We start from the raw sequence: 21,549 nt of genomic DNA, 5'->3' as shown, positions 1-21,549 counted from the left end.
TGTCATGGGGTGCCATGTTGAACTTCCAGTGACCAGTATGAGAGAGTGAGAGCGATAACACCAAATTTAACACACCTGTGAGAAAGGGTCCCCCCCAAAGAGGATTGGTATTTTAAGGGCAACTGAGTAATGGTACAAAACCAAATATTGATGTATGACAAATTGTAATTTATTAAATATTATAAAAAGCCAATATCTGCATAGAAATTGCGATTTGACTATTTAAGAACAACATCAGAATGTACAACAAATGCAAATAAGTATTGTGTCCTAGATGGAAATTACCTCCGACACGTTTCAGGAACTTGTCCTTTCCTCAGGGGCGGTTCCTTGTGGAAGACAATGTACATCTATAATAAAACATAAATCAACATTGAGAATCATATAAACAGAATGCATGAAGTGAGCATCGTTAAGGGCAGGGGAGTGCAAGAAAATAATGATCCCAACACATGCAAGATTAACCCCACCTCCAAATACTGTAAATATATATATATATATATATATATATATATATATATATATATATATATATATATATATATATATATATATATATATATAAAATAAAAAAGTAAAATAAAAATATAACCTGAAGAGAGAAGAAAATAGCTTCACTGCTGGGTACAACCTGACTTGAAAAGAAGATGGAATCCAACAAAACATAGAGATGAAAAACTCCTGATTAGCACCGCATAGTGATCACAACGTCAATAAGTTGAGGAAGTGGCTGTTATAAGCGGTGGTCAAGCCAAAAAATATGGCTAGAAAATGACTGTATATAAAACGGGGGGGGGGGGAGCAACAGCACACTGAGCTTCCCAGTGAATGGCTGGGCAGGGGGGAGTGTGTCAGGAAAATTCTGATCATTGGAGGAGGGCAGGCTGAGTTTCCAGCACAGCTAGAGAACTTACCACGCTGTGTTCTCGTGCCTAGTGTGGTCAGTTTTGATAGGAAAGCAGAGGGACTGGCAGGTTTACCAGGAATTTCACATAAAGGAAGCAATACAAAGAGAACAGGAGACTATCATACAAGTACATGGGACAGCAGGCACCTATCAGGAATATGAAATGTTAGGGTAAGAAACACTTTGAAATAAAACATACAAAACAAAATAAAATTATAAATACAACAGAAATACATAAAAATAAAATATAAATGAACAATAAATATATGTTAAAATAAATTGTAAAAAGAAATTAAATAAAATTAATATATAAAATTAGAATATAATAAAATGAAAATACATAAAAATAAAATATAAATGAACAATATATGTTAAAATAAATTGTAAAAATAAATAAAATTAAAAATATAAAATAAATATAATAAATAAAAGGAAATACATTAAAATACAATGTAAATTAATAACATAAAAATAAATACAACGAAATTACATTAAAATAATTAAAAATAAACAAATAAAATAATAAATAAATAATAAATACAATAAAAACAGGAAGCAGCAGGAGTCTGGAGCTTTTTTTTTTTTTTTATTCATTATCACAATACAACAAACAGATGAAGCAGCAGAGAAGGGAAAGGATCAGTCTGTCCCCTGTGCTCCTGGCTGGCCCATACACATTACAATGTGATCGCACAGTGTGGGGGTGTCGGGGCCTTCCATGTAGATGGTATCGGATCTCTCAGCCCCGGATAGATGGTGGTATGGGGGGGACGGGGGGGGCACATTGTACAATCACAGGGGGACATGCTGCACCGGGAGCTCTATGATTTGCAGACCCTCCTCTGAACAGGCTGCAATGCTCGGCTTCCATTTTCCGGCGGGTCACACCCCCCTCTCTCTCTCTCCGCGGGCACGATGGGGTTAAGTGATTCCCCGGGGGACCCGTCACGCCCCCCTCTTCCTTCGACACGTGACCCGGCCGCTGAACAACAACACGCGGCGGCCAATGGGGGACGAGGGACTGGCCACGTGCCAGAGCACGAGGGGGGCGGGCCCGTGTTGATGTCCGGCCTCGGCCAATCGGAGCTGGTGGCCGCGCTCTAGTTGGAGGTGGGTGGGGCCGTGTGTGTGGAGAAGGAGGCGGGGTCTCTGGTGCGCACTCTCCGCTACTCGGTTTTTTTTTCTCCTCAGGAAGATGGCGGCGGTGAGCGGTGAGGCGGCCGGGAGTCTACACCGCATGGAGGAGCCGCTGGGGGGCCGAGAGACCGAGGTACCGGGGAGAGGAATACACCCGGGGAACGCCTCCTTCCACCCACAACACCCGGAATGTCACCAAACACCCCTCCCCCTACTGTGTACACCCGGCCCGGGACACCCCCCACCTTTATTATATACACCCCTCCCCCATTATATACACCCCCCTTCCCACACCCCCCTAATTACACCCGGAATGTCACCCCCTCCCCCTTTATATGCCCCCCCTTCTGAACAATTCCCAATACAACCCCCCCAGACTTACCAACAACCCCCTAATAGTCACCCCCCATCCCCCCAACACTGACACCCCCCTTCACTCTGCAATAACTACCCACTAATACTGACCCCCTAAATCACTGACACCCCCTTCATCATCACACCGACACCTCCTCCTCATCCCCCTTCATCATCACACCGACACCTCCTCCTCATCCCCCTTCATCATCACACCGACACCTCCTCCTCATCCCCCTTCATCATCACACCGACACCTCCTCCTCATCCCCCTTCATCATCACACCGACACCTCCTCCTCATCCCCCTTCATCACACACTGACATCTCCTCATCCCCCTTCTTCATCATCACACACTGACACCTCCTCATCCCCCTTCTTCATCACACACTGACACCTCCTCATCCCCCTTCTTCATCACACACTGACATCTCCTCATCCCCCTTCTTCGTCATCACACACTGACATCTCCTCATCCCCCTTCTTCATCATCACACACTGACATCTCCTCATCCCCCTTCTTCATCATCACACACTGACACCTCCTCATCCCCCTTCTTCATCACACACTGACACCTCCTCATCCCCCTTCTTCATCACCACACACTGACATTAGGTTTACCCGTTGGTCTTTCCTTGCCGTCCAGACCTGTTGTCTCAAGTGCCCATATTCCATCCTTCTTTACGGTTGCTGAATTTGATGGCCTGGCTATTGAGACCAGACTATTGAAAGACAGTGGTATTATGGGTTCAGTCTTGTCCACTTTGATAAACGCTAGAAAGTCAGTTTCTAGAGCTATCTATTATAGAGTCTGGAAGTCATACATTTCTTGGTGTGAGAAAAGGAAATGGAACCCTCATAGGTATACGATTGGAAGGGTGCTCGCCTTTTCTCCAAACAGGAGTAGACTTGAAGCTCGCTTTAGGGACAATTAAGGGACAGATTTCGGCCTTTATCGTTTTTTTTCCAAAGAAAAATTGCATCCCATTCTTTGGTGCGAACCTTTGTCAAGGGAGTAACACACCTGAGGCCACCGCTTAAACCACCTTTATGTCCTTGGGACCTCAATTTGGTACTGTCAGCCTTACAGAGTCAGCCCTTTGAACCTATTAGGCATATCCCTTTTGTCCTATTGACCAGGAAATTAGTTTTCCTAGTGGCTATAAGGGCAGTACGCCAGCAGGTGTCTATGGCTCAGGTTTGCAAAGCGGCCGCTTGGTCTTCAGTTCATACATTCACCAGGTTTTACCAGGTGGATGTGAGATCTCAAAAAGAGACTGTTTTTGGCCACAGCGTGTTGCAGGCAGCTTTATAGTCTCAGGCCCGTTGGGCTTAGGAATAATGTCCCCCCCCCCCCCCCTCAGGTGCATTGCTTTAGAACATCCCACATAGTCATTTTTATGGTGCTCTGTGTCTCATGATGTACGATAAAGAAAAACGGATTTTTAAAACGGCTTACCTGTAAAATCCTTTTCTTGGAGTACATCACGGGACACAAGAGGTCCCTCCCCTCTTTCTGGGATCGTCATTGCTTGCTACAAAACTGAGGCACTTCCTGTATAGGAGGGGTTATATGGGAGGAACCGTCTTACTATTGGTTGCCAGTCTCCAATCACCTAAAGGTAAGCGTATAACTGGACCTGTAAAGCACCCTTTCTGGTTTACCTTGGGCAAGATTGACCAGGAATACCAACTTAACAAGGGTCCAGCGCCTATATAGGACACATTACAAGCAACACCTCGTTCTTGAACCGAGGTTCGGGTACCATCCACCTTAGCTTTGTTATGCCATCCGAATGGATCCGATTATAACGTCCTACCAGCAGCTGCGGAGAAAACTTGATCGCCTTGTCTCAAGTGGTGGAGACTCAGGGGCAATCTCTGAGGTGAAACTTCTCCTTAGGAAGTATCAATATAATCGGCACGCTTCTTTGGTTCTTGAAAGGGGCTGCGGGAAATGTCACTCGCCCGACGCTTATCAGAACTGCAAACAAAGAGCAGCAGTTAAGATGGTGGTTGGGCTAAGGCAGGGATCTCCAAACTACGGCACTCCAGCTGTTGCGGAACTACACGTCCCATGAGGCATTGTAAAACTCTGACATTTATAGGCATGATGGAAATTGTAGTTTCTGAACAGCTGGAGGGCCGTAGTTTGGAGACTCCTGGGCTAAGGGATAGTACGGGCTCTTTGACGAAATCCAGGTCAGGGATCATGGAGGTCTTTTATGTGGATCTTCTGGGGGAGAAGTACCTCGATCGGGCAAAGATGTCGAGTTTTCTGGATTCTACACCAGGTCTGGAAAATAACATTCTGCTAGCAAGTTTAACAGGGGCAATCACAGCAGGAGAGGTAGTGAAAGCTATAGACGGTCTGGCTAGTATGAAAACACCTGGGCCAGACGGACTGATGGCTGAATTTTATAAGACTTCCAAATCCCAGCTTGGTACCTTATTTTGTGGAGGTATTTAACGGCTGTCTGCAAGAGGGTTCGCTCCCTCCCTCCATGGGACAATCTGCTGTGATTCTGTTGTCAAAAGGCAAGGATCCCTCTGATTGAAAATTGGCGCCCCAGTAGTCTTCTCGATGTCGATAGAAAGATTCTGGCAAAGATAATTTTTTGGCGCTTGTCCGTAGCAGATTGCTTTTTCCTCAGGAGCACTGTTTGGGTTCAGGGCCGGAGCACTTTTTCAGAGGTGTTAGCTGTCCGGGAGGCTCTGGAACATTGCAGGGCTGAATGCTGGGGAAAGTATTTGCTGGCATTGGATCAGTCGAAGGATTTTAATCGTGTCAATCATGAGTACCTCTGGCTTCTCCTTGACAAGTATGGGCTAGGGTAGGTTTATTGGGTGGCTTAAGGCTTTATACAGAGAGGCAGAGAGCTTCATGCTTGTTAACGGTTGGGTTGGACGGCCCTTCAGGGTTGGATTGGGGGTGCGCCAGGGGTGTCCTCTGAGCACTTTGCTATAAGTGTTCGCAATCGACCCCTTCATCAGAAGGCTAGAGAGTGGACCATTGTGCAGGGTGCCGGTGAGCATTACTGGCGAGCTGCCCTTGAGGGTTGTAGCCTATGCTGATGGCGTTTCTGTCTTTATCTCTGGGACAGAGGAGGCACAGGAGGTGGTCTCAGTTATAGAGCAGTATTCCAAGGCATCAGGCTCCAAGGTCAACCGTGATAAAAGTGGCATTTTTTGGGTGAGCGGGGGAGGTGAGGGCTTTGCACTAACGGACACCTTCCCAAGGCCTCAGCAGAAAGTCAACATATTAGGCATCGAGTTTGGCCCTGATGATTACAGTAAGTCAAATTGGGAAGCCAGGCTGAATGATGCTGATGTCAAGGTGAAATGCTGGAAGGGGTGGCGGCTCTCTTTGAGGGAAAGGGTGGACTTGATTAAGATCTACCTGATTCCTACCCTTCTGTATGTCCGCTTTGTTTGCATCTTGCCAGAGTCCTGCTATACCAGGATTTATAATTGTTTCTTCCAATTATTATGGGGGAACAGGCTGAATCTTGTGAAGCGGAATGTGATTTGCCTATCTAGGTGGAAGGGTGGCCTAGGGATGGTCAACCCAATTGTGTTTTTCTCTCTGAAGTTTTTGAAACATAATTTTGGTAACATGCTAGCAGAGAGACCGCCTGGATGGGTAGGTATTTTCCAGATCTGGTTTAGACCTTTTCTGGGCTGTTGGGAGAGTGGTGGGCCAGTGAAAAGCCTAAGGGTCAAGCATGGTAAGCTCCCGGCTTATGTTGCCCCTTGCCTGAAAATTTTTAGATGGTGGTATGTGACAGCGGAGGATATCAGGTCCTTCCCTAGGAGACACCTGGGTGAGAAGATGGTGGGTACTGTCTTTCATGCTCCACTGGCCTTAAGGGATTGCCCAACTCATATGAGGGAGGGTTTACATTTGATAATTTCTGAGCAGATTCCCTTGAAATTTAGGGACCAGGCCTGGCTCACTTTCCATGGTAGGCTCTATGTGAGGGGGAACGTGAAGTGCCACTCTTTGGACAATCGTGGTTGTCCAAGATCGGAGTGTCAGGGTGAAGTGGAAACCATGGACTACTTCTTGCTTCAGTGCCCTTTCAATATAGAAGTCTATAAAAAGGTGGGGAAGCCTCTGAATATTCCTTTCTTGCCTAGCATGTCTTATGCTGAGTGAGTGTATGGAGCATTGCAGAATCGCAAGGGATTTTATTTGGACACACTTTTTTTTTTTCTAGTCAGCTTAGTAGTCCGATATTACACCTGGAATGCACGGTGTCGGGTATCCCTTCGGAAGAAAGTCCTTCCTGTTCTGGTGGTGGTGTGTGAGATAGGGAAAATTCGGGTTATCGAGAAAGACAGATGGCGGCAAAGGGTCTGGATAAAGGCCTGTAGTTGCTGTTTGTTGATCTCTGGGTGTTGGGTTCTTTCCCTGTTTTCTCTCTGGACACTCCCTTAGATTTTCAAGGATAAACATAATTTTGAAGAAAGGCTACATACACATGATCTATGTTTCTTGGTCTGAATGTTAATCAAGTTGAGTAATGTGTAGAATTTTTGAAGATGTCTGTGCTATTTAGTGAGAGAGATTATACTATGTATGTGTGTGTGTGTGTGTATGTATATATATATGTGTGTATGTATATAGAGAGAGATAGATATATATAGAGAGAGAGATATAGATATTGATATTGCTCTTGGTTGGAGAAAAAAAAAAACCTTTTGTTCATATATTATAGGTTGAAGTAAGCCTTTATTATTATGTTTAGTCGTGTATACAGTATGTTATGCATACATAAAAATTACAAAAAAAATGTTTTTTTAAATATTTATTTTTTGTAAAGATGTGTTTCTTTTTTGCAAGATTTTCAAAATAAAAAAAAATTGGCAACTCAATATTGAACCCTACAGACTAAGACGCCATTAAAGTTCATGTGTGTGTAAAGGAAGGTGTCCCAATACTTTTGGTAAGTTAGTGTATAACCCCCCCCCAATGGGGCCACAGACGTAGTCTATAGCTGTTTGTAATAAACTTTGAGCACAGATTGTAACGCTTTCTTACACACCTAGTAAATGGGCTGCCAAGATAGGCGCTATAATGTCTCTGCTTTACTTTAACCACTTGACAACTGGGCACTTAAACCCCCTTCCTAACCAGACCAATTTTCAGCTTTTGGTGCTCTCACATTTTGAATGACAATTACTCAGTCATGCAACACTGTATCTTTATGAAATTTTTGTCCTTTTTTTCCACACAAATAGAGCTTTCTTTTGGTGGTATTTAATCACTGCTGGGTTCTTTATTTTTTGCGCCGTAAAAGAAAAAAGACCGAAAAATCTGTAAAAAAATACATTTTTCTTCATTTCTGTTATAATATTTTGCAAATTAGTAATTTTTCTTCATATATTTTGGCCAAAATTTATACCTCTACATATCTTTGGTAAAAATAACCCAAATCGGTGGATATTATTTGGTCTTTTTGAAAGTTATAGAGTCCAAAAGCTATGGTGCGCATATCTGAAAATTGATCACACCTGAATTACTGACGGCCTATCTAATTTCTTGAGACCCTAACATGCCAGAAAAGTACAAATACCCCCCAAATGACCCCTTTTTGGAAAGAAGACATTCCAAGGTATTTAGAAAGATGCATGGTGAGTTTTTTGAAGTTGTCATTTTTTCCCACAATTCTTTGCAAAATCAAGGTTTTTTTTTACTTTTTTTTTTTTTTTCCACAAAATTGTCATATTAGCAGGGTATTTCTCACAGACCGCATATGCATACCACAAATTACACCCCAAAACACATTCTGCTATTACTCCCGAGTATGGTGATACCACATGCGTGAGACTTTTACACAGCGTGGCCACATACAGAGGCCCAACATGCAGGGGAGCACCTTCAGGCGTTCTGGAGCACCCAGGCCAATTCTGACATTTCTCTCCTACATGTAAAAATCATCATTTATTAGCTAGAAAATTACTTAGAACCCCAAAACATTATATATGTTTTTTTAGCAAAGACCCTAGAGAATACAATGGCGGTCGTTGCAACTTTTTATCTCGCACGGTATTTGCGCAGCAATTTTTTTAACGCGTTTTTTTTGGAAAAAAAAATGTTTTGTGCTTTACAAAAACCAAAACAGTAAAGTTAGCCCAATGTTTTTGCATAATGTGAAAGATGAAGTTACGCCGAGTAAATGGATACCCAACATGTCACCCTTCAAAATTGCACGCGCTTGTGGAATGGCGCCAAACTTTGCTACTCAAAAATCCCCATAGGCGACGCTTTAAAATTTTTTACTGGTTACATGTTTTGAGTTACAGAGGAGGTCTAGGGCCAAAATTATTGCTCTCGCTCTACCGATCGCAGTGATACCTCACATGTGTGGTTTGAACACCGTTTTCATATGTGGGCGGGACTTACGTATGCGTTCGCTTCTGCATGCGAGCACACAGGGACAGGGGCGCTTTAAAAATTTTTTTTTTTTTTTTTTATTGTTCATTTTACTTTATTTATTTTAGTTTGATGCTTTTTTCCAAAAAAAAAATTTTTTTGACCACTTTTATTCCTATTACAAGGAATATAAACATCCTTGTAATAGGAATATGGCATGACAGGTCCTCTTTACAGTGAGATATGGGGTCAATAAGACCCCACATCTCACCTCTAGGCTGGGAAGCCTGAAATTAAAAAAAAAAAAAAAAAGATCCTGGCTTCGATCGTAGCGGTGAGTCGGTAGAAGCACCGCAAGGCGGCGGGAAGGGGGGACGTCCCCTCTCGCCTCCCGTAAGAACGATCAAGCAGTGGAACAGCTGCTATGATAGTTCTCATGATGTAGGGAATCGCCGGCTGAAAAAGCTGATATCTGAATGATGCCTGTAGCTGCAACCATCATTCAGATATCTCCGCACAAAGTCAAGGACGTTGTATGACGGCCGGCGGGCGGGAAGTGGTTAAAACGCTTTTTTTTTTTTTTAACACAAAGTTGTCCATTTATACAGTATTTCTACCACATACCATGTACATGCCAAAAATGACACCCCAAAATAGATTCTCCTGCTCCTCCTGAGTACGGCGATACCCCATGTGTGAGACTTCCACAGCCTGGCCACATACAGAGGCCGAGTACAGCTGAGCATGGCAGGGCATTGCGGAGTATGGCGGGGGGCATTGCGGAGTATGGCGGGGGGCATTGCGGAGTATGGCGGGGGGCATTGCGGAGTATGGCGGGGGGCATTGCGGAGTATGGCGGGGGGCATTGCGGAGTATGGCGGGGGGCATTGCAGAGTATGGCGGGGGGCATTGCAGAGTATTGTGGGGGCATTGCGGGGGTATTGCAGAGTATTGCGGGGGTATTGCAGAGTATTGCACAGCATTGCAGAGTATTGTGCTGGTATTGCAGAGTATTGCACAGCATTAGTAGTGAGGGATGGCTGAGCATGGATGGATGGATGTCTCTGTGCAGCGCTGTGGGCACTACACATACAGCCCACAGCGCTGCAGACATCCATCCATCCCCCTCCCCGCTCACTGTGTACCGATCGGTACACAGGAGGGGAGGAGAGGAACCGGCGTCATCAGATGACGCCGGTCTGTTTACATGTGATCGCGCCGTCATTTGACGGCGCGATCACATGGTAAACGGCCGCGATCAGCGGCCATTTACCGGGATCCGTGATGCGCCGGGTCCCCTGAACCCGGCGGTCACGGATGTGTTCGGGTGCGCGCCCCAGGGGGCGCGCAAGAGGGGAATTCTGGGAGGACGTCATAGTACGTCCACCCAGAGTTATCCAACCGCCCTGCAGCCGTCATTCGGCTATGGGCCGGTTGGTAAGTGGTTAAATGACTTTCACTCAGGTCATGTTTTACATTGAATTTAGTTTGATAAAGCATTGCATATTATAAACAATTGGCTTCATTTAATTAAAATCTTTTTTTTTTTTTAATCTTTTTGCATCTCAGTGCTGCTGTTCTCCTGCAGCCTCTTTACAGCCAATTTCTGATGACATGCACTCCAGTGATGGCTGCATGACATTTCTCAGGGCGGGTGTCCCGATAGTGACAATGGTGGACCATGGCTGTGCAATGTGTGTAGAAATGGCCATAGGTTGTCACCCTATAACAGGAAGTGCCTGTACAGGGACCTACTCGGGAGGATCACCAGGGATTATTTTATTGTAAGCTGCAGATTTGAAAATTACTTTTAAACAGACATTAACATGTTAATGCATCTCACAGGAGTTTATTAATTGAGATAACATGTACTAGAACTACTTTTTTTTCTTATTTCAGATGTTCCCATTGAGCTGCTGCTTACACCCCGGTGTGCTGAGATGCCGTCACTCCAGCAGTCTTCGAATTTAACTTTAGAAGATTTGAGAAAAAGACAACATCCTCATTAATAATAATAACATATTAATCATTCCATAAATGATTACGCTGATACTGTGGGATGTATTTTTTTTTTTTTTTTTTTTTTTAAATTCCATAGCTGTTCCTCCATTGAAAGGGCATGTGCATTCATTCGTTCCCTGGAAATGGGGCAAAATCGAATGTCCTCAGTCTATATTCTCTAGAATTCGAGTGCCCTAAATGCAGAAAATACCACATTATTGCCACGAGATGGCATTGAGGAGCATACCTTTTGATAGTCAGCGCCATCTAGCGTCCAAATTGCAGTATTTTTCTCCTTCATAAATGAATTGCAGGGAATAACCTGAGAACATTCAATTCTGCCCCATTCACACAATGCAGTATAGATGGTTGAGTCGCTATGCGATCTTTATATAAATGCACCCCTTGGTGTTTTTATGTTTTTATTTTTTTTACAACAGTTACCAGAAACCTGTTTGAAAAAAACAAACAAAATACAGGCACGCCGATTTTTTTTTTTTTTTTTAATAAATATGTAAAGCCCCAGTGTTTTCAGCTGTTTTTTTTTTCCATGTGCCGTTTAGAAAAAAAAAAAAAAATCACAAAATTCCCATGATTTATAACCTATTATTGGAACTATGCACTGTGGGAGAAACACAACGGGGGGAGATTTAATAAAACTGGTGCACAGAAGATAGAATCTGGTAGCCAATCAGCTTCCAGGATGTATTGGCAAAGCTTAATTGAACAAGCTGAAGTTAAAATCGTGTAGCTGTTCATAGTGACCATTCAGCTTCTGAGTGCACCAGTTTTAGTAAATCTTCCCCAATGGCCTTCTAGGAAATAGGATCTTTAATGGGGTAAAGCCCTACTTTCGGGCTGTTCTTCCCCAGTAAGGGGCTTTGCTCACAATCTGTGTGTTGTGGTGAAGACGCATCAAAAGATGCAGTAAGGATGATTTTATTTTAACGCAATGCACAGATGTGAATGAGCCCTAACTGTTGGTGCAGTGATGTCACTGACCATGGACCAAAGAACCCAACAAGGTGCCTACTAATAGACCTATGGGGGGGCAGGCACTGGAGTGGACTGTCCATGGCGATAACAGGTAATATAAGAAGTTTTACGCTGAGCCTGAAATATGTAGGTTTTGGAAAAGAAAGCAATTATTGAATGAGGTTTGAAACAACGTGGTGGGTTGTTCCATACACACCAAACGCAGTGTTACAAATGACCACTTCAGTATCACTCTACCAGTATGTAAGAAAGTCTACTTGACTTACTTTTTGCCAAAAGTGTGATAAAGCCCAAAATCTAACTCTAATGTGAAAACAGTAAGAACCTGCATTATAATGGCTGTATTATATGGTCCTAATCTAAGGAGTTGACACTGGGATAAGAACTCCCAACACCACATCTCTGAGCATTGCTGGCTACTAATCCCCTAAGGCATCTGTAGAAAGGAGCAGGTTTTGGTTCATTATCAGCCACTTTACACAGCTCTTACTAATCCTGCTGAATAGCTCCTAAGACGGCTCTAAAAATGGATAAGATCTGGTTCCTCCTCTCATCATCCTCAAGTCTTGGATCATCTTCATCAACTCTGCACCAATCCTGGTGAATAGCCTCCTAAGCTGGCTCTAAAAATGAAGAAGACCCAGTTCCTCAACATCATAAAGTCTTGGATCATTCTCATCAACTCTACACAACATGTGAGTTCAAACCTGGCGTTCCACACCCCATCTACCAAAAGTTATGACCGCAGGCCCATAAATAAAGAAGAAGAATATATTAAGTCCCCATTTTTACCCACCTGAGGTAAGGAGGTTCATTACAAATATTGTCACCCTCCAGCAGGGATATTGGATGCTAATCTTCATTAGTCGGCCAATTATGTCATAAAGATTAATTGGTTGATTGATTACTCAAATTGGTGATCATTTATTTACTAAGTCTTAATATTTAAAGGGTTGGCTGCTAAATCACTGAGCCAAAGCTGATCTACAGTCCCTAAATGATAAAAGGAAAAAATATTCTAAGTCCCATTTTTTACCTACCTGGGTAAAAAGCTCTTTACAAATATAGTTGTCAGGAGATTAGTAACTAATGGATATTTTATTTACTAAGTCGTGAGTTACTAAGTGTTGATGTTCAAAGGGCTGGCTGCTGAGCTTCAAGCCAGAGCTTTGTTCTGGTATAGAGGTTTAGCAGCAAACCAGTGGTCCAGCATAACCTTCAGGTTTGTGGTTTGAATCCACATCCATTTATTAGAATGTCGATGATCATATTTAGCTTACTAAGTCTTAATTGACTACCCTGGTGATGAGAAGACTGGTTGGCTCAGAGGTTTAGCAGCCAGCCCATGGCCATCAAGCTGTTTTTGAGTTGCAGGTTCGATTCTTGGTTTTGTCTTTTAAATTTGAGACCTTGTTATAGTCCTGAACTAAGAGAACAAACACATAAGTGCTTGAGCAGAGGCAAATAGCTCAGAGGATAAGAGCGTTGACCCAGGGCGCTGTAGACCTGAGTTCGAAATCAGGAAGTGCTGTAGATCCTCAAATGCAAATACCTAACAGTGCTGTAGACCCTGAGCTCAAGTCTCTGAGTGAAAGTCTGGAGGCCATGGACAACCCACCAGTCTGCTCCAGTCCCAGGCCCCCACAGGTCTGAAACATGTGTGGGCATCACATTAGGTTGTGGACAACCTGCCTCTTCGGTCCACGGTCTGTGACATCACTGCAACATATATAATAAGAATGGGCTGTCTTACTGGGGTAGCCCATTCAAAAAGTTGGACTTAGGTTTTTCTTGGCCTCACCCCTAGATACTGCACAGCACCTGAATCCCTGCTGGTAGGGCAGTGGGTCTGAAATATTACCACTGCCCCATCACCCCCAGTGGGTTCAGGCACAGCACAGTACCTGGGACACACAAGCCTTTCCCTCAGGCGGATTTGAACTCAGGTCTCCAGCAGACCAGTCAGAGCTCTTACCCTCCAAGCTACCACCTGTGCTCACACATTGAGGTGCTGGTTCATCTACTTCAGAAGTAGAATTTACACATAAAAAAAAAAAACAAAAAAAAAAAAAAACCTTAAGAGTGCCTACAATCACTATATAACAGCATAGCACTACCATGTCATTTTCCAGCATTATAGGCAGACTTTGAATACCAATCCTGACATTAACGAACAAATTTCATTAAAACCAACCAGTAAAATCTCATATAAGCTTTAATATAGTAATGTCAATTCCAAAATCTGTTTATAAGCTTTTTGAATCTGCTGCTTAAAATAATGCCTGGTGAACCTACCATGAAGGCCTTTGTTAGGAGGTGACAACGTCTCCCAGTTGAGTTCTTGCGCTGTCACCCTGTCACACACACCCCTGATATACATTACAAGCGATCATGCTAACGCACACTGGGCAGGCCGACCTAGATCAGTGATGTGCAATTATCTCTGAAGCCAGAGCATGTAGGACAGGAAAAGGCTGAAGGGTATTAGCAGCACTAGGATTAAAAAAAAAAAACCAAATAAAAAAGGCCAGGAATACAATATATAAAAATGAAATTGTGGTACACGGTTGAGCACATGTAAGAAAAAAAATTGTGCTGCTCAAACAGCTACCGTTCATTGTTCCTTTGTTTCTCCTCCCACAGTGGGTGCCAGCCCCATCAGGAGCACGTCACATCTTAACATTAGACACCGCATCTGCTGATGTGACAACAGAGGCTACAGCTACTGTTTCCGATACACCAAAAGGGGCCAAGATGCAGGTACTGTAGGTGAAGCCTGTTAGCTCCTCAGTGGATGTGGTTGATCTATGTATTGTGCGCCCCCCAGTTTTACTATTATGATACACAAAGCTTTAGCAAACCTAATGCTATCCAGTTAGGGTTCGCATTAACTTTCACCAGCTGGAAAAGAAAACCAACTGTTGGATCAGACCGCAAATCTCTTCTACAATCACCAGAAGGTGCTGACTTATGAACCATCCCTTTCTCACCAGCAAGCACTGAATTATTGTTATATCAAAAAATTCTATACAAGGGAAGACAAAGGAGGAAGGGATAAAGGAAAGGAAAGGAGGAAGGGATAAAGGAAAGGAAAGGATAAAGGAAAGGAAAGGAGGAAGGGATAAAGGAAAGGAGGAAGGGATAAAGGAAAGGAGGAAGTGAAAAAGGAAAGGAAAGGAGGAAGGGAAGAAGGATGGAAGGAAGGGGAAAAAAAAGAAGAAAGAAAAGGATAAAGGAAGGGAAGGAAGAAACTGAAGGGAAGGGAGGGAGGGAGGAAAGAAGGAAGCGAGAAAGGGAAGGAAGGGTGGGATAAAGGTAGGAAGGGAAGGAAAGGAAAGGAAATAAGGAAGGGAGGGAAGACAGGGAGGGAGAAAATAAGGAACGGAGGAAAGGAAGGAAGGGAGGAAGGGAAGGAAGGAAGGAAAGGAGGGAATAGGCACCATACAGAATATCTCAGCCCAAATACCCAGTTAAAGCTATAGTTTAACATATCCTCTGTCAGAAAAATTATTCTCCACAATCACCAGAGGGTGCCCGTCTCTGCACTCTATCTCACAGGCACATTCAAACCTGGCCCTCTTAAGAAAGTACAAGACTTTCAACAACGGGAGTCAACATGAAGAAGAATTAAACCACAGACAATGGAACTTCAATAATAGGAAGAAAGGGGGGCACCATGCAGAATACTTTAGTGCAAATACCTAGTTAAAGCTGGGCATGCACTGAAATCTGGTCCTATGAAGAAAGTGAAAGACGTTCACCAACAGTCATAAAGGAGTCAACATGGAAATTTAAACTACAGACAATTAAACTTCCACGAGGAACATAAAGCAGCCACTATGGAGATTAGAACACAATGGAAGGATAATACGCACAATACTTAAGCCAATTGCCTAGCTGAAGTTAGCATTTCCTTTGTAAAAACAAGCTTCCTTTCCCCCCACAAGAGGGTGCCATTCTCCAAACTTCTTCACACTAGGATGCCCAGAATCTTCGTCCTATCAAACAAGTAAAAGGCATTCCCCAGTTATAATAGATCTGCTAACCCCCCCACTGGGCTCCTCTCAACTAAACCACGATTATTATTCTATCAACAAACACACAAGAGAACCACAGTTAGAAACCTCAATAAAAAGAATAACCCCCACCCCATCACTTGACTCTGAACTCTACTTTCAAACGCATTAAAAAAAAAAATATTTTTTTCATTTCTGAAATCAGTAACAGATGTAAATTAGCAAGGCCATCACCGCAGACAACCAAACATAGATCTCCAGCTAAAAGTACAAGATATCAGAGAGAAAAAAACCTTCAACAAGAGGAAGACAGAATCATTGGGATAAAAAGATGAGGAGCAGGGTTGACAACGGTCAGTAAATATATAGACAGTTTGTAAAAATCTAATTTTCACAACTGTGTGTAAATAGGAGCTGATAATTTGTCATGCTGCATGACTTTTTAAGTGTACACCAAGCAAATAACTGGTATTGGGTATTGTCAGTATTTTCATATTGTGTTTATACTGTTTAAATGCAAATTGTCTTAGTTTTTAATAGTTCTGTCATTTTTCAGATTGTCAGTAAATAATGTTCTCCATCAGCACATTTTCCATGTTTTGGTCGGTAAGAAAATGCTGCGGGAGGTTGGCAACGCTGAGGAGGAGTGATTTCTGTATGTTCTGTAAAAGGCGAGGAGAACAGATTACACAAACTGTAATGTAAAGTCAGAATACCTCCAACCTTTCTAAGAAGAAAACCCAACAGATTGTCAGAGATAAATCCTATAATAAATGTTTATTTGTCAAATAAAGATTTTACATAAAGTATTTTAATAAAAAAGATATACAAAAGTCAAAATTTAAACATAACTATGTAAAGGCAAGGTGTGTTTAGTATATTCTATAAGAACAGCTACAGAAGCTGTAGAACACGAGAAATAGAAAACAGATTACTCCATACAAGGTTTTATTTGTGGTATCAGCTGGGTTGTGTTCACACTTGTATGGTGTCTGGACGTACATGGGCCTGGAAACAGAAACACATGCGAATAGAGTATGAATGCAAGGAGATCTCTGGTTTAATCCAAAAGGAATGAGTCACTCATGGTCTTCCTACAGGAGATTCATTAGTGAGCCCCTTCACTACAGTTCAAGGCTTTGCCTTACCCTCCTAAGATTTCCAGCTGTTCGTGCCCACCTAGGAGTTCCAGGTGTCTTCATCTGCTTAGGAGTTCCAGGTGTCTTCATCTGCTTAGGAGTTCCAGGTGTCTTCATCTGCTTAGGAGTTCCAGGTGTCTTCATCTGCTTAGGAGTTCCAAGTGTCCCTGTGCACCTAGGAGTGTCAGCTGTTCTTGCCCGCCTAGGGGGTCGCAGGTGTCCCCGTCTGCCTAGGGGGTCGCAGGTGTCCCCGTCTGCCTAGGGGGTCGCAGGTGTCCCCGTCTGCCTAGGGGGTCGCAGGTGTCCCCGTCTGCCTAGGGGGTCGCAGGTGTCCCCGTCTGCCTAGGGGGTCGCAGGTGTCCCCGTCTGCCTAGGGGGTCGCAGGTGTCCCCGTCTGCCTAGGGGGTCGCAGGTGTCCCCGTCTGCCTAGGGGGTCGCAGGTGTCCCCACCCGCCCAGGAGTTGCAGGTGTCCCCACCCGCCCAGGAGTTGCAGGTGTCCCCACCCGCCCAGGAGTTGCAGGTGTCCCCACCCGCCCAGGAGTTGCAGGTGTCCCCACCCGCCCAGGAGTTGCAGGTGTCCCCGGCTACCTAGGAGTTGCAGGTGTCCCTGGCTACCTAGGAGTTGCAGGTGTCCTCACCCATCTAGGAGTTCCAGGTGTCCTTGCCTCCTTAAGAGTTCCAAATATCCCTGCCCACCTAGGAGTTCCAGGTGTCCCCATCCACCTAGGAGATCCAGGTGTCCCTGTCTACCTTGGAGTTCTAGTTGTCCCTGACTGCTCAGAAGTTTCAGGTGTTCTTGCCCCTTAGGATTTCCAGCTGTTCTTGCAGAGTGCAGGTGTCCCCATCTATCTAGAAGTTCCAGCTGTCCCTGCCTTCTTAGGAGTTCCAAATGTCTCTTGCCCACCTTGGAGCTTCAGGTGTTCTCATCTGCTTAGTAGTTCCAGGTGTCCCCGCCATCTTAGGAATTCCAGGTGTCCCTGTACACCTAGAAGCTCCAGGTGTCCCTGCCTGCCTAGGAGTTCTAGGTGTCCCAGTTAGCCTAGGAATTCCAGATGTTCCCACCCACCTAGGAGTCCCAGGTGTGCCTGTCTGCCTTGGAGTCCCAAGTGTCCCTGCTCACCTAGGAGATAAAGGTATCCCAGCCTGCCTAGGAGTTTCAGTGTCCATTCCTGCCCAGGAGTTTTTAGGTGACCCTCGGGTGTTAAAAGGAAAGAAGGCCCAAAGATAGTTGTATTTAGACTTTTTAAAAGCTGACATTTTAAAATGATATCCATACATGGTATTAGACTAAAGTAATTCTCCATCTCTAGCCCAAACTTTTTTTTTTTGAGATGGAGAAGGGTTATATCCTCTCAGATATTTACTGCTGTGTCTATCCGTCATGGAGAAAAGTATGTTCGCTCCCTGCCCTGGTGACCACACAGGAAGTGAGCAGGATATTGGTACACAGATACCAATATAAGGAAAAATTAAAAAAAAAAAAACAATCAAGCATTTTTACCCTGGATAGCTATTTTTAAACATAAAAAAAAAAATTGTTGGCCAGCGTTGGACATAACACTCTACAGGTTCTGTATCTGTGCTGCATTAGGATCAGAGAAAAAGATGTCAACTTCCTGAGTATGATCAGCACCTTCAGTTTTTGAGGATCAAACTGCAATGACGACACACACAGCAGAATATATACAGTGTTCTTTTTTTTTGTACATTTAGCCCAATTGGCTGTCAGGGTGGACTACACACTGTAGATGAGGGTCTTGCGGGCATTTAGCCATCCTTGCGCACAAATGCAGAGACGGAAATCGTTTATGTTGCAATGCTGTACAGTACATCATTGTAATGGGTGCTGCCCCCCTGTGGCCATCTGTGTCTTCTGCAGCTGCTTCAACTGGCTTTCCATTTCCTTCACCTAATAATATGGAAGAGGAACAAAAAAAAAAAAAAAAAAAAATGTAAAGGGCACGTGAAATAGACACTGTTTTTCTTGTTAAATTTTACAAACACCCTTAAGGGAGGAAAACCTGTATTTCTGTCATTTGAACCAGGACTGAAAAAATAAAATACCTCCAAATACAACATGAAAAAGCAGAACTATGAGGAGTCGAAAATGCAATACAAACAAGGAACTGATTGCTGGGAAAATACGAAAATCACAAGAATGCTTCCGGATAGGACTGTAATTCATTCATTGCTGCCTAGATAAACTGATCAACATAAACCATTGTAAAAAGAAAGGCCACTTTAGCCAACCTCTTAAAACAAATTGGAGTTCTGAACATTAAACAACAAAAGTGACCTTCCCTCAGTACAGTAAGCCAACCTAAGTACTTTCCCCTGCTACGTGTCAGCTTAGGAAGCAGCCAGTCACTCTACAAGTCTGATGTTATCTTTCAGCTGGTGTGCAGCAGTTCTTTAAAGCCCAAGTGAAGTTACAGGATAAAAAGCAGTCTAAGGCCCCCTTTCACATGGGCACTGTTGGGAAGCAAAACCAGACAGATGAGGCATATTTTTAACTCACCCTAGATGCATTATCAAAACCAGGCAATGGCTGCCGGATAGCCCAATACAAATTGTCACAGTGACAAAGCTGTGCCGGCATAAAAAAATAATAATAGGGCATGTCGTGGTTGGCAGGCAATACTGCCTGGCACTGCATCCCTAAAGAAGTGAATGGGGCCGTGCCACAACCGCGTCCTATGGATGCAGTTGTGGTGTGGTGAAGAGGGATTTCACTGTGAATTCCTTCTTCAGGAAGGAATTGAGGGGTGTGGTTGTTACTTAGCTCTGCCAGCACAGAATACTGCAGTCAGAGGGCACAAAGCATGAGGGGTGTGGTTGTTACTTAGCTCTGCCAGCACACAACAATGCAGTGAGAGAGCACAAAGCATGAGGGGTGTGGTTGTTACGTAGCTCTGCCAGATCAGAACACTGCAGTGGGAGGGCACAAAGCGTCATTTTCACTGACAAGAAAGGTATTATTCCACTCCTCCCTTTAGTCCTCGCATAAAGCTTTGGGAATTGAGCCTATTGTCCTAAGCATCGCTCAGCTCCACTAAGAATTATCGGACCTTGTTTTGTAACGCTGCGAGGGTTGTTTCAAGTGTTGAGATGTAGTCATCTTCTGAGTCCTCCTGTAGATACTCTTCCTGTCTACAAGAAAAACAACAAAGAGCTGACACAGGGAGGTGGTATACAAAAAGGTACAAAGACAAGACTTGATTCACCTACTATTTGGAAAAGTGAGGAGTAAGGTTGTGTTATAGCCAAGAGAGGACTGAGATGGGGAGAGATGTGACACAAGGTTATACACCTTTCTGGAAAGAGGCGGATTGAAGCTGTACTTGAAGAGGTATTATACCCACCTCCATGTTGGCCCATGTCTCCTATCTCCCCCTTTGTCCCAGCACTCCAGAGAATTCTATAGCATTCGACACTTCTGGAAATGTCTGATTCCTTGGTTTTTCCCTCCCTAGCACTGTGGTTCCTTTCTCCGATCTGTACGTCATTACAGGAATCAGCAATGAAATAGGAGTTGGAGTGAGAAACAACAACATAGCGGGGGGGCCACCTGACACTTTCTGGAGTGTTGAATGTTGTAGAGTCTGATGGAGGATACAACATTGGAATAAAGGAGAAGGTAAGAGACACGGGGCACCAGAGTGGGGAATGTAATACCTATTCTATAGCAGAGAACCTCCTTTTGGAATCTGTTACAGAACTGACAGGACCACTTTTTTCAGTTCTTGCACTTGGTTGAAGGAAGTTGCTTTTTTGGTTATAACGAAATGGCGCCTGTCCTTCAGCTTGGTCTTCTAAGGGAGAACCCTTCTAACCCCTAGAAGAGGAGAGTAGGAAACCAATCTGAAACCATTTTTACTTAAAAAAACATTTTTACTTAAAGCGGAATAAACCCATCCATAAAACAGTTTTATTTCCGGCACGTGCAGGAAATGTAACACTCCCATTGGTTGTGCTCTCAGCCAAACTGTCAAACCATCCAATGGCTGGTGTCATAACTGATCACATGTGCAGCACCATGACAGTTGTAGATTAAACAAAGGCAAAGATGGCAGCTTCCTAAGCTGAAAACGATAGGAGGGTTTACTTACGGTTTAAGTAAGATTTGCTACATGCTGAGACAGCATGCAGATGGGCGCCATTTTGTTGTAACCCTCAATGTACCAGACGAGCTGGTATTCAACCCGACCAGCAACTGCAAATAGTAAGGCCATTCAGCTAGGATGACAGATTGGGGCATCTGAGTGGTAACAATTGAATTTCATGTGATTTGATTTTTTTGGTTGTTGGGAAATTTGAAGGTTGCATTATACACAGCTCTCTTCCCCCCTCTATATATGCATATTATCACCACTTTAATGACCAAGAGGGTTGAGAACTTGATGGAATGTGAAAGAGTTCCAGGAGGCAACAAGAGTGAAGTCTAAAAAGCTTATCAGGAAATCCACAATCGGGAAGTAATTTTATAATGATCAATCTGCTGCTGCACTTGCAGAGCTCTAGTGAGGAAAGTTGCAAAGTCTTCACCCTTTAGACAATTTCCCTTTGGGGGGTATTCTGTACACCAATTATGTAAACAATGCCTGCAGGTTGCCATATT

The 21,549-nt window shown here is 43.7% G+C and overlaps 1 long non-coding RNA gene and 1 pseudogene across 1 annotated transcript; one reads left to right on the top strand and one right to left on the bottom strand.

The window, feature by feature from the left end:
• Positions 1-1,866: 1,866 nt before the first annotated feature.
• On the top strand, positions 1,867-11,304 carry LOC141114001 (uncharacterized). The gene is made up of 2 exons (XR_012236848.1): positions 1,867-2,177; positions 10,678-11,304. It is a non-coding gene; the product is annotated as an uncharacterized lncRNA (long non-coding RNA).
• Positions 11,305-18,622: 7,318 nt separating this feature from the next.
• Positions 18,623-21,549, bottom strand: part of LOC141113996 (pre-mRNA-processing factor 6-like) — a 30,213-nt pseudogene continuing 27,286 nt past the window's right edge.

The sequence above is a fragment of the Aquarana catesbeiana genome, linkage group LG12, assembly GCF_042186555.1.
Source record: "Aquarana catesbeiana isolate 2022-GZ linkage group LG12, ASM4218655v1, whole genome shotgun sequence".
In the NCBI taxonomy this organism is placed as follows: domain Eukaryota; kingdom Metazoa; phylum Chordata; class Amphibia; order Anura; family Ranidae; genus Aquarana; species Aquarana catesbeiana.
This window is presented reverse-complemented; position numbering and strand designations above follow the sequence as displayed.